Raw genomic sequence first — 13200 nt, 5'->3', positions numbered from 1 at the left:
TTCTGTAGAATCCCCACCCCAGAAAGACCCTGAGGTGACACGGGCAGGCCCCTTTCTGGGAGGTGAGGGGCACCCAGGACTCAGCCTGAGACTACTGTTGGCTGCTGCCTTGATGCTGACTTCTTCTTCCCACTTCTTAGTGATGAACACTCATTGAAGTTCTGGGGCAGCAGGGGTGAATGAAAGAGGGTTTATGACAGGGCAGTGTCTGGGATAGCAGTCTTAGCATGGACTCACGTCCAAATCACCAGACAGTGTTCAGTAACCCCGTGCCCAGGCCAACCCCACCAGGAGCTTGGGGTGGGACTCAGCCAACCGGCATGTCTCTCGATCCCCTCCCCACCATGATTCCAACATATTGCCCAAGCTGCCCCCTGGTGGGCATCTTTGGGGTATGAAGGCTGGGCCACAATGAACACACACATACAAACAAAACCATGAAGAGTTATATGATATAAATTTACTGCCTAAATAGGCCAGTTCACTCCATTCACATCAATGCTTGCTGAAACTCCAGTCTGGCTTCTTCCCAGAGAACCTGCAGTCCACAGAGCTATCTGTATGGACCCACTTGCTATGTGGGTCAGAAAAGAAGAAAGAGCTGAAATCAGTATTCTAAGCTTTTACCTTAGTAAACTAGAAAAAAGAACAAATTAAATCCACAGGAAGCATAAGGAAAGAAATAATGAAAAAATTAGAGCAGAAACCAATGACATTGGAAACAGGAAATCAATACAGAAATCAATGATCCTCAAAGCTGGTCCTTCGAAAAGATACGTAACAATTGATAAGCCTCTGGCCAGGCTAAGAAAAAAATGAGAGAAGACACTTACTAATATCGGAAATGAAAGAAGGGTCATCACTACAGATCTCACGGAATTTAAAAGGATAATGAAGGAATACTATAAATAACTCTATGCCCACAAATTTGATAACTCCTTAAAAACGGACCCACTTCTTGAAAGACACAACTTCACAAAACTCTTACCAGAAGAAATAGATGGTTTGAATAAACCTGTGGCTATTTAAAAATTGAATCAGTAGTGAATAATCTGCCAACATAGAAAGCACCAGGCCCAGATAGGTTCACTGGTGAACTCTACCAAACACTTAAAGACAAAATTTACCAAGTCCCCACAATCTCATTCAGAAGACAGAAGCAGAAATAATATCACTTAACTCACTCTATGAGGCTAGTACGACTCTAACATCAAAAGCAAACAAAGACATTACAGGAAAAGAAAACTACAGACCAGCACCTCTTATGAACACGCATGCAAAAATCCTCAACAAAACACTAACGGATTGAATCCAACAATGTATAAGAAGAACTATACACCATGACCAAGGGGGATTTATCCTGGGTCTGCAAGGCTGCTTCCCCATTCAGAAATCAACACAATCCATCACACCATTAGGGAGAAGACAAAAACTCCATGATCCTATCAATGGAAACAGAAAATTCAACCAATTCTTGGTAAAAGCTCTCAGTAAACTAGGAATACGGGTGAAACTTCCTCCACTTGATAAAGACATCCACAAAAATCCTACCACTAACATCCTACTTAATGATGAGAAACTTGAACAAGGCCAGGATGTCCCGCCTCACACTCCTCAACACCATCATGGAAGTCCTCGTTAATGCAGTAAGACAAAAAAGGAAATAAAAGGCAAAGACAGCATTTTCAGTGAACGGTGCTGCAGCCCTGGGATATCCACATATATTTTACAGAAAGCCTAGATCAGAACTTACACCCTTCAAAAAATTAACTCAGAATGGATCACAGACTTAAATGTAAAATGCAGAATTATTAAACTCTTAAAAGAAAACACAGGGAGAACTTTAGTGACCATGGGTTTGGTGATGACTTTCTAGATAAGACATCAAAGGTCTGATTCGTGAATGAAAGAAACGATAAGCTGGACTTCATCAAGATTAAAAACGTCTGATCCACAAGTGACACCTTCAAGACAGTGAGAAGAGCAGCCACGGACTGGGAGAAGGTATTTGCAAAAGACACATCTGATAATGAACCGGTCTCTGAAATATACAAACAGCTCTTAATACCAACATTAAGAAAACAACCACATTTTAAAAATGGGGCAAAGACCTTAACAAACACCTCAGCAAAGAGGATGCACAGGTGGCAAACAAGTACGTGAAAAGATGCCCTACAGCATGAGTCACCAAGGAAACACAAGTTACAACACTGAGATGCCACCACACACCTATCAGAATGGCCAAAATCCACAACACCGACAACTGCCAATGCTGGTGAGGATGTGTGCAATGGGAACTCTCGTCACTGCTGGTGGATTGCAAAACGGGACAGATAGTTTAGAAGATAGTTTGGTGGTTCCTTTTTTTTAAATGTTTGTTTATTTTGAGAGGGGGGGGGATAGGGAGTGAGCAGGGGAGGAGCAAAGAGAGAGGAGAGAGAGAGAATCCCAAGCACACTCCACACTGTCAGCATGGAGCCCGATGAGAGGCTCGAACCTGAACCCTGAGATCACGACCTAAGCCGAAACCAAGAGTTGGATGCTTAATCGACTGAGCTATGCGCAGGTCTTGTAAAACTAAACACATGTGATGAAGGAGGTACTGGTAGCTGAGGTTTGGGGGCAGGGTGAGCTGCGGGAAGGAATCCATGGGGCAGTTGGGCAAGGGGGTGGGGGCCGTACCTTCTGCTTTAGGTATTGTGGGTTCAAGTTGTCTAGGGAACATTTAAATTAGGTGCTCAGTAGTCAGAAATACCATTTAGAGATATTGTACGTTAACAAGTATACTCAACCAACGACAGAATGATTACATCCGTCCCCTTCCAAAAGGTCACACTAGCTGCGGCAAAGCCATCAGACAAGATAGTTCCTGATTAAAATCTGGTTCCATTGGAACGGGTTGCACACTCAGACCTGCTGCTCTTTGTCTAATGTCTCAGCTTGGGCTGGATCCACGGGCGGACCCTCCACTCCCAGAGGCTCAAGCCCAAATACAACCTAACCCAAGTGGGATGTAGACCCACCCACCCACATTGCTTGGCCTCTCCCAGGTTTGAAATTAAGGTGAGGCTCAGGTCCTTCCTGACCCAACGGACACAGTGCCAGGTTCACATCAGCCCCCTGGGGCTGCAACGCCGAGAGTCAGACTTGGGACTGTGAGTGCCAGCTGCTTACATCCTTGCAATCAACACCTTGCCCACATGGGCACTCCTTTTCCCCAACAGCAGGAGGAAAATTTAGAGACTCACAAATAACCCAACGTCCCACCTTAAGACACTAAAAACCCTGAACTGAGCAGGAGAAAGGACATCATAAAGATTAAAGCAGAGATAAAGCAGAGAATGGGAAAATAATAGAGAAAATCAATGAAACCCAAAGCAGCTTCTCTGAAAAGACCAACAAATTTGACGACGTTGGAGGACTCACACTTCTGGATTTCAAAACTAATTACAAAGCTACAGTAATCAAAACAGTGTGGTACTGCTATAAAGACAGGCATATAAGGCAGTGGAAAAGAACAGAGGGCCTAGAAATGAGCCCCTGCATATGCGGTCAAGTGATTTTTGACTAGGGTGCTATGACCATTCAACAGGAAAGGGACAATTTTTTCAACAAATGGTGCTGGGGAAACTGGGTGTCCACATACGAAAGAATAGAGTGCCTGTAGCTGATGCCATATACAAAAATTAACTCAAAATGGATCAAAGACCTCAATGTAAGGCCTAAAATTCTTAGAAGAAAACTCAGGGCAAAAGCTTCAAGGCACTGAATCTGCAATGGTTTCTTGGATATGGTACCAAACGCCCAGGCAACAAAAGAAAAACCAGACAATTTGGACGTCATGAAAATTGTAAAGTTTTGTGCATGAAAGACACTATCAACAGAGTAAAAAAGCAACCTACAGGATGGGGGGATAAATTTGGAATTTGTGTATCTAATAAGTGATGAATATCCAGAATATGTAAAGTACTCCTAAAACTCAATAATAAGAAATAGACAACCTGATTCAAAAATGGGCAAAGAACTTGAACTGCCATTTCTTCAAAGAAGACACATAAATGACCATGTGACCGAATGACATGGCCAATAAGTACATGAAAAGATGCTCCACAACCCTCATCATCAGAGAAATGCAAATCGAGATACCACCTCACACTCATGAGAATGACCACCATCCCCAAACCAGAAAATAGCAGGTTTTGACCAGGAGGAGGAGACATTAGAGGCCTTGTGCACTGTTGGCAGGAATGTGAAATAGTGCAGCCGCTGTGGGCTGTGTGATGGCTTCTCAAAAACATTTTGTTAATGAATTCTCATATGACTCAGCAATTCCCCTTCTAGATGTACACCCGAGAAACTCAAAGGAGGGTCTCAAAGAGATACCTGTGCATTGTATTAAGAGCAGCGTTTCCTGCAATAGTTAAATGTGGAAGCAACAAGTCCATCCACACATGAATGGATGGGCAAAATATGGTCTATCCACAATATTGGATATTGGAATATGGTCTATTCCACAATAAATGGAATATTGTGCAGCCTTAGGAAGGAAGGAGATCCTGACACGTGCTCCAGCGTGGATGAACCCTACGGACAGCATGAAACAGGCCAGTCACAGAAGGACAAATGAGCTGTGACTCCGCTTACATGACGTCTGTAGAGGAGTCAAATTCATAGAGACAGAAATAGAATGGTGGATGCCAGGGGCTGGGGGTGGAGGGGACAGGGAATTATTTAATGGGGACAGAGTTTCAGATTTGCAAGACAAAAAGAGTTCTGGGGATGGATATTGGTTGTACAACTACACGCACACCACCCACACCACTGAACTGTACCCTTACAGCTGGCTTAGATGGTAAATTTTATGTTCTGTGTATTTTACCATAACAAAAAAAAAATGAAGAAAAAGAAGAAAAACATGGACAAAGGATTCGAACAGACATTAGTCCAAAGAAGATGCATAAACAGCCAATAAGTATCTAAAGAGATGCTTGACCTTATTAGTCACGAGGGAAATGCAAATCAAAATCACAGTGGTCTGTCACTGCCCGCCCACACGGATGGCCAGAATCCAAACGCCAGATAATAACAAGCGTGGGAGACGGCACGGAGAAATCGGGGCCCTCGCACACTGTTAGTTGGAATGTAAAATGGTGCAGCTGCTTTAAAAAAAAAAACTGTGTGACGGTCCCTTGGGTGGCAGATTACAGAGCCACCACACGACCTAACAAATCCACTCCTGGGTGTATGTCCAAGAGAAATGAAAACACACGTCCGCACAGGAACTTGGGCGTCATGCTAGCGGCAATGTTCGTAACAGCCAAATGTCCATCACGAATAAAGCATGGGCTGTCTGTGAGCGGAATGTTCCTCGGCCACAGAAAAGAATGAGGTGCTGACACCCACCACAACGCGGATGACCCTTGACAACACTGCACTCAGTGAAAGAGGCTAGTCACAAAGGACTACGTATTTATAGGATTCCATTCAGAGGGAGCTCCAGAAGGGAGAGACCCACGGAGACTAGGCGACGGGAGGCTGGTGGGTGACAGCTGAACGCAGAGGCATTTCTCTTGTAGGTGGTAAACATGTTCCAGACGGACTGTGGCCATGGATGCACACGTCTGTGAATATACTAAAACCCACTGGATCGTACTCCTGAAACGGGCCTGTATGCAAGGTATATCCTGATAAGGCTGCCTTTAAAGTCTCTGTGTCTACCAGTTTACAGAAGAGCCAGGGGTCAGGGCACAAGTGACATAGGGACACCACAACCCAAACCACAGTGTGGGATATTCTACAGACAAGTTATCTAGTCGCTCAAGGAAACCACTGGAGTCCAGGGAGATGGAGGGAAAACAGAGTAAGAGTCTTCAGAGACCTCACAAAATGGACCACGTAGACCACGCTTGAATTCTGATTCCAACAAACGTACTATACACAGAACATCTTTGAGATAATCAGGGAGATTTGAATATGTTGAACGACTATCTTTAGTTTTGTGGGATACAACAACTATGTCGTGTCGTTGTTGCCTTCATACCCTTAGTGGTGGAAATGATGCGGAGATATTTACAAGAGGAGTGCACTGCAGGATGCCTGGATATGTGATCAAATGTTTCAGAAAGCCCCTCCCTCCCCTTCTCTCCAGTCCCTTCCTTCCTGACTGAACGGTCGGTCCAAATGCCAAGGAAGACAGGTGCTGTGCTCTGGGGGTGGGGGGGGGGGCAGCCACGGTGGTCCCCAGTGGGAGACTGGAGTCCAGGGGCAGTGAGGAGTGTACCACAGGACAGGTGACGGGAGGACACAGGACAGGAGGTGGGTGGCCCGCGTGGGCATCAGAGCCAGGAGGGGCGGTCAGAGCGAGCTCAGGGGGCAGGGAGCCCCCGGGGAACGGCTGGGCAGGGAACCGGCGCCCCCGCGGGATGAGGGCAGGGGCGGCCGCTGTGATGGGGGTGCACCTCACACGTGGGGGGTTAACCAAGTCGGTGAAAATATGAAGGTAAGGGGTCAGGCTTCTCATCGCTGGAGGAGACACTTAGAAATGCAGGAAAAGAAACACGGATGAACCCTGTGATATCAGACTGGAATTGGAAGAATTACCACGAGCGCACCACTTGTAACATCCAGAGACGGACACACACACGGACACAGACACGAGCGTGCGCGTGTGCGTGCGTGTGCATCTGTCGGCACCAATCCGTCCATCTCGAGGACTCGGGAGCAGCAGCACCCCCACTTGAAGATCCTGGTCTCTCCGTGAGAAACAAGCAGGCCAGGCCTCCAACAGCAGTGGAGGAAGACGGTCCCGTGACGTCCGTGTGTATTTGAAGCAAAGACAAAGAAGAGTGTCGAAGGGACGCGGCGAGAAGCCACCGAACAGTCAGGCAGCTGTGAATCCACACGGATGAAAACAAATTACTTAGCAGCTGGAAAGGTGGGTTCATGTCGTTTCAGGGTACCTCCTCCCAAATGTGTAATAATCACAAGGGAAGGCGAGAGTCTGCAGGGGCGAAGCCTGCCAGACGCCCCCTTCGTCCGGCATCCAGGAGAACACTCATGGACACCACTCCCAGCGTGGTGTCTCCGTGACGGCGTGACCCAGATGCATAATCTGACCCCGACCTGGAGGACAGCTCAGAAAAGCAGACTGAGCAGGAGCCTGCGGTGAGGGGGACTGAAGACACAGGACAGCCCCTGAGGTGGTGAGGGGTTCTGAACGGATCCTTTCCAGTAAAGGCCGTTCCAGGAGCGGCCAGGGGACAGGAAGGGGGTCGGCAGGAGCAGGCCGCAGTGGCGCCATCAGGGCGAAGGCGCGATTCTGTGTGCACCACACTCACACTTGGGGGCCGGGAGCGACGGAGACTTTGGGCAGGGTACTCGCAAATCATTCCGTGGGAGAACGCTGTCCTCTACTTTCAAACACTATCGTCCCCTCTAAAATAACGGACGGGTGAATCGAGATCGGAACAATATTGATAAACTGTGCAGCGAATACCGGGACCACGGGAGTTCATTACGCTTCTGTCTCTATTTTGTGCATTCAGAAAACACTGAAAGTGTTGTTGACAGAGACAGAGGGTGAGACAGGGAGGTCGCACAGACGCGACCAGCGCTGCTGGGGGAGAGAGGCTTGATGTATTTACAGGCACAGAGACAACCTGGGAAATGAAAACACTTGTCAAAAATCGAAAAATGGGCTACGCTTTAGTTTCCAGGGAGAATCAAGAAAGGACACCTGTTGGGGCGCCCGGGGGGCTCAGTAGGTTGAGCTTCCGACTTCGGCTCAGGTCACGATCTCACGGTTTGTGAGCTCGAGCCCCGAGTCGGGCTCTGTGCTGCCAGCTCAGAGCCTGGAACCTGCTTCGGATTCTGTGTCTCCCTCTCTCTCTGCCCCTCCTCTGCTTGTTCTCTCTCTCTCTCTCAAAATAAATAAACGTTAAAAAAGAAGAAGACATGAAACCACCAAGAGCAGTTTGAGCACCAGGAAAGGACTCGAGAGGGAGCCTGAGCCTGGCCGTGAGCACCACCTCGCTCCCCCGGGATTGGGTTGGGCTGTCACTTCTCATCAAAGACCGCAGGTAACATCCGCTTGGTCACACTTTCCAAGTGTTACACTGGTAAGAAGTGAAAAGACACGACAGCCTCACCCGCCAGCGGCCAGTGGCCCTGCTCGTACATCCCTAGTCTATCCTGCATTCAGACCGGTAAGGCAGCCCGAGCGTGGCTTCTCCCACGAGGCCACTGACCGTCCCCACCGTCTCCATCCCCTTCTTCTCCATGGAGCCCCCGGGTTGAAGGGACAGGCCTGGAAGATGGGGGCCCCGGGATCTGAGTCGCCGAACCGAGGACCCAAGGGGCAAGAGTGGGTGAGTGGGAACTGAGCGCCCTTGGCTCAGACCAGTGAGGCTTCCCATGTCATCCTTTAGATCGGCACCGCCTAGTCTGCCGGAGACAAAGGAAAATTTAAAATAACAACAAGGCTTGTTTGAGTGGAGGGATGGAGGGGGATTATTTTCTTAGTTGCTCTCAGAATAAAATAAAATCCTAATAAATGTGGGGTGTTGGCCGGTTGCTGTTTTCTGATGTCCTGAATGCAAAGCCCCAGCACGTGCTCTCAATGTGCCACGTTCCCGAGACCGCGGTCAGGAAGTCCATGGAACACCCAGCCATGGAACAAGTGCAGGTGTGCTGGAGGTGTGGGTGCCGGTGCAGGTACAGGTGAGGTGCAGGTGCGGGTGCAGGTGTGGGTGTGGGTGCAGCAAGCGGCTCCTTATAAAGCAAGCACAGCGCCCGGCCCACCCTGCTGGCCCTACCGGCCGAGGGGATGAATCAAGGACAGGTGCCTCCGGGCATAATCTTAGCCTCAAGAGGGCTAACTCACCGTGAGGATGTTCCAGACGCCATCTCCGGCGCTGTTTCTGCAGAGCCCGTCGGTGGGGTCGGAGCAGCTGCTGCCCCACACCTGCCTGGGAGCTCAGGAGCCCCGCCTCCACGCTCCTTGGTCACCCACGTTTCCAGCGACCCCAGGAGCCCTCGTCTTGCACGATCAGTGTGCAGTGGGAAGGCACGCAGGTTCGTACACTCTGCAGTAAATATAGCCTCAGAACTGTTTTGCATCCTTATTTCTCCGAGTAATCTGTTCTGCCAAGTTTCCCCCTTTATAGTCAGGGACCAACCAATTACCATGAAAATCAGATGAATAAATATTGAAGAGAATGTGTTCATCGTCTATTTTGGTGTCCTAACAGCAAGGAAGTGACATTACATTCGTAATTAAGTCTTTCTCAGCTGAAGCTCTCCTCCACTGGATCAATTAAATTAGATCATCAGATCCAGCAAAAAGCCTCCCCAAAGAAGACTTATTAGTTGGTGCGACTGATTTTCTCTGAGGTGCCAGATTTCCCCTTAGAAATTAAAGTCTTGTAGACAGCACAGCTGGGGTCGTGGCTTACAAGAACACCTGCTTCAACCACATTCCTTTAGCTTCCTTCCCTCCCACCTTCCAAATTATCTTAAAAAAAAAAATGTTTGTAAGTAGGCTCCACACCCAAGGTGGGGCTTGAACTCACAGCCCTGAGATGAAGCAACAGGTGCTCCACCAACTGAGCCACCCGGGTGTCCCTACACGTTACATTGATACTGGTTTGGGAATGCAGAATATATTAGTAGTGGTACTACATGTCCTTTTTTGAGAGAGAAAGAGAGAGAGAGAGAGAGAGAGAGAGAGAGAGATGCAAGGGGAGGGACAGAGAAAGAGAGAATCCCAAGCGGGCTTCATGCTCAGTGCTGAGCCTGATGTGGGGCTCAATCCCTTGACTATGAAATCGTGACTGGAACAAGAGTCAGATGCTTAACCGACTGAGCCCCCCCCAGACACCCCAATACGTGTCGTTTCGTAATCATCAGTCAATCCTTTGTCTACAAGGACTGAGTATATGACCCATTAACCGTCTTTGCTCTATGAGATGGCATAACGTAGCTAAACTGTTAACTTCTCTTTTCTCAACAATACCTAAATGTTGCAACTGAAATCTTCGCATTCTCTTAGGCTTGCTCAGGTGTTTTCTTTCCTATTTTGTCTCGGAAAACAACAGATGGATTAGTAGCAGCCCTTGCAAAGGGAAACCTCTCTGGGCTGATTCTGTTTAGAGACGCCTATCTGTGATGAGGCATCTGTAGCAGCAGGGGACCCTCAGCTCCCACGTGGCCTGCGGGGGCCCTCGGCTCCCGTAAAAGCCCGAGGTCGATCGGCGCCATCACGTGCTCGTAAAACACCTACTATGTGCCTGGCACTATTCTACGTACTGGACGTAATGCAGTGACTAAGGCTGCCACCCTCACAGGGATGACAGGGCAGTGCGGGGAACCAGTCAGCGAACCAATGAACAAATAAATGAGTGCTTGTGTGTGACAAGGCCTTGAAGGTCACAACGAATCGTGGTGCAGAAACAGGGGCTCTCCAGGACACTCTATGTGACATACGAAGAGGGACAGCCTCTCTGATTTGCAGCCGCCCTAGCTTGTTATAAGGTGACTATACCCCTGGCCCCCAAACCAGACCAGCATACACAAGCAAAAGGCAGCCAAGGCAACGAAGACAAGTCCTCTCTTCGGCTGATGAAGACAATCCCCCAGAGCTTATGTCACCCTCAGTAGAACAAAACCCGCCAACATCCCCTTTCAGGCTGGGGACGAGACGAGGGCGCCCTCTCCTGGTGAACGCTCCAGGGCGCCCCGGTGAGCGTGCCACGGGGTCAGAAACCGGAAGGCAGGAGACGCGACTGTCCATGTGTGCCACGGCCTGACCGCCGTTCCGGTAACACCGCTGCCATCGGCAAGATTTCTGGGCACAAGATCATACCACATTCCTCTCCCTGCAGCAGTCACTGTTGAGAAAACGTGGCCAAAATCACACACCGCTTGGGCCAAGAATTCAAACCAGACACTCCGGGGAGTAACCAAAGGAAACACAACTTTCCGGAGAGAGTTTTTAAATTCTGGGGGCGCCTGGGTGGCGCAGTCGGTTAAGCGTCCGACTTCAGCCAGGTCACGATCTCGCGGTCCGTGAGTTCGAGCCCCGCGTCAGGCTCTGGGCTGATGGCTCGGAGCCTGGAGCCTGTTTCCGATTCTGTGTCTCCCTCTCTCTCTGCCCCTCCCCCGTTCATGCTCTGTCTCTCTCTGTCCCAAAAATAAATAAACGTTGAAAAAAAAAATTTTTTTTTTAAAAATAAAAAAAAATAAATTCTGACAAGGGACAGCTTAAAACTAAGTAAGTAGAGACTCATGCCATGTTCGTGGATGCGATGATTTAATGCTGAAAACCGTCAGCTCTCCCTGAAATTAATCCATGAACTCAACACTGGTCCTACCAAAATCCCAGCACGCGTTTTCGGTGGGGGGATAAACGGACTCCAAAACCACAGCAAAGAGGAATAGAGGTCAGAGAACAGCTTAAAAAGAGAATGCTAATAGGAGTTGCAAGAGGAAGGACTTACACTGCCACATGTTAAGACCGTTTCAAAGCCAGAGTGACCACGCGATGTGGTACTCGTATCAGGACTAAACAGTCCGCTCAACAGGACAGGGCAGACTCTCGAGAAAAACAAGGGACACAGAGCACCAAGAACCTTAACTCAAGGCGCATCCATAGGACAGAAGCCTGGCTCACCACCTGGAGATTTAAGGGATGTTGGGTCCCTGTCTTATGTCACTGTCAAAGTAACTCTAGTCAGAATTAGAACCTAATTGTGAAAAATAAGCAAACACAGAAGTCACAGAGGAACAATGTGCATCTATGACTGCAGGTCAGGAAATCTTTTATGTTTACTTTTTAAATGTTTCTAATGTTTATTTATTTATTTTGAGAGAGAGAGAGTACGAACAAGGAGGGGCAGAGAGAGAGGGAGAGACAGAATCCCAAGCAGGCTCCGCACTGTCAGTGCAGAGAGCCCGATGTGGGGGCTCAAACTCACAAACCATGAGATCACGACCTGAGCCGAAATCAAGAGTCAGATGCTCAACCGACTGAGCCACCCAGGTGCCCCTGTGGTCTTGAGTCTTAAAAGATTTCCTAAGGGGCGCCTGGGTGGCGCAGTTGGTTGGGCGTCCAACTTCAGCCAGGTCATGATCTCGCGGTCCATGAGTTCAAGCCCCGCGTCAGGCTCTGGGCTGATGGCTCAGAGCCTGGAGCCTGTTTCCGATTCTGTGTCTCCCTCTCTCTCTGCTCCTCCCCTGTTCATGCTCTGTCTCTCTCTGTCCCAAAAATAAAATAAACGTTGAAAAAAAATTAAAAAAAAAAAAAAGAAGATTTCCTCATGGGGCACCTGGGTGGCTCAGTAGGTTGAGCATCTGACTCTTGATTTCAGCTCAGGTCATGATTTCATGGTTCATGGGTTTGAGCCTTGCGTCAGGATCTGTGCTGACTGTGGAACCTGCTTGGGATTCTCTCTCTCCCTCTGCCCCTCTCCCCTGCTCTCCTTCTCTCTCTCTCTGTCAAGTCAAAACAAAACAAAACAAAACAAAACTCAAGGCCATAAACCATAAAAGGGAAACTTCTATTTGATGAAGAACATCACAGACAAAATGATCAGATTTGGGGAAAAAATGGGAGGGTTCATGTGGAAATTCTATGGTTGAGAAACTCAGGAAGTGAGCTGGGTGAGAAGATCAGAAGAGAAGCAGCGGGGAGGTGGGCGCATAACATTTACTGGAAGAACCTGTGGACACGCGGTTGTAGGGTGACACTGGGACATGCTCTTCCCCGGAGTCTTGGACTTGCCCTGCAGGGAGGACGATGTCAAGGAGGCTGAGGGAACCCTGGTGCATGGCCGCCGTGCCCCCTGGTAGTCTAGCCGTTCTGGAAGCAAATGCACAGCCCTGGCGAAACCAAGTGTGCGCATGTCCTATGACCAAAACCCCGGTCCCGGGATGTGCCCCAGAAAGACCATCGTGGGCGCAGGGAAAATGCATGGAGACTTCGTAGCACCTTCAGCCCTGCATGAGAATGTTCCACAAGTGACGTGTGGCCGTGGATGGGGGCCGCTGGGCCGCCCACCCAAGCGATGATCCCGTGTACAGAAAGCACCACAGACAGATCTCAAAAACACATGCAGAGTTTGACATGGGATTTGAGGGGCAGGACCGTGTTAGCAACTTCCTGAAATGCACAAACACACAGTGTATCTTCTCCCTGATGTACCT

General features: G+C 48.8%; 1 protein-coding gene across 1 annotated transcript in view; it reads right to left on the bottom strand.

The window, feature by feature from the left end:
* The window catches only part of SHC3 (SHC adaptor protein 3), a 104478-nt gene that overhangs the window by 7876 nt on the left and 83402 nt on the right, over positions 1 to 13200 (bottom strand). The gene's annotated exons all lie outside the window — the stretch shown is intronic.

The sequence above is a fragment of the Acinonyx jubatus genome, chromosome D4 (genome assembly GCF_027475565.1).
Source record: "Acinonyx jubatus isolate Ajub_Pintada_27869175 chromosome D4, VMU_Ajub_asm_v1.0, whole genome shotgun sequence".
NCBI classification, from domain to species: Eukaryota; Metazoa; Chordata; class Mammalia; order Carnivora; family Felidae; genus Acinonyx; species Acinonyx jubatus.
The sequence above is the reverse complement of the archived record's forward strand: the minus strand, read 5'-3'. Positions and strand labels throughout refer to the sequence as shown.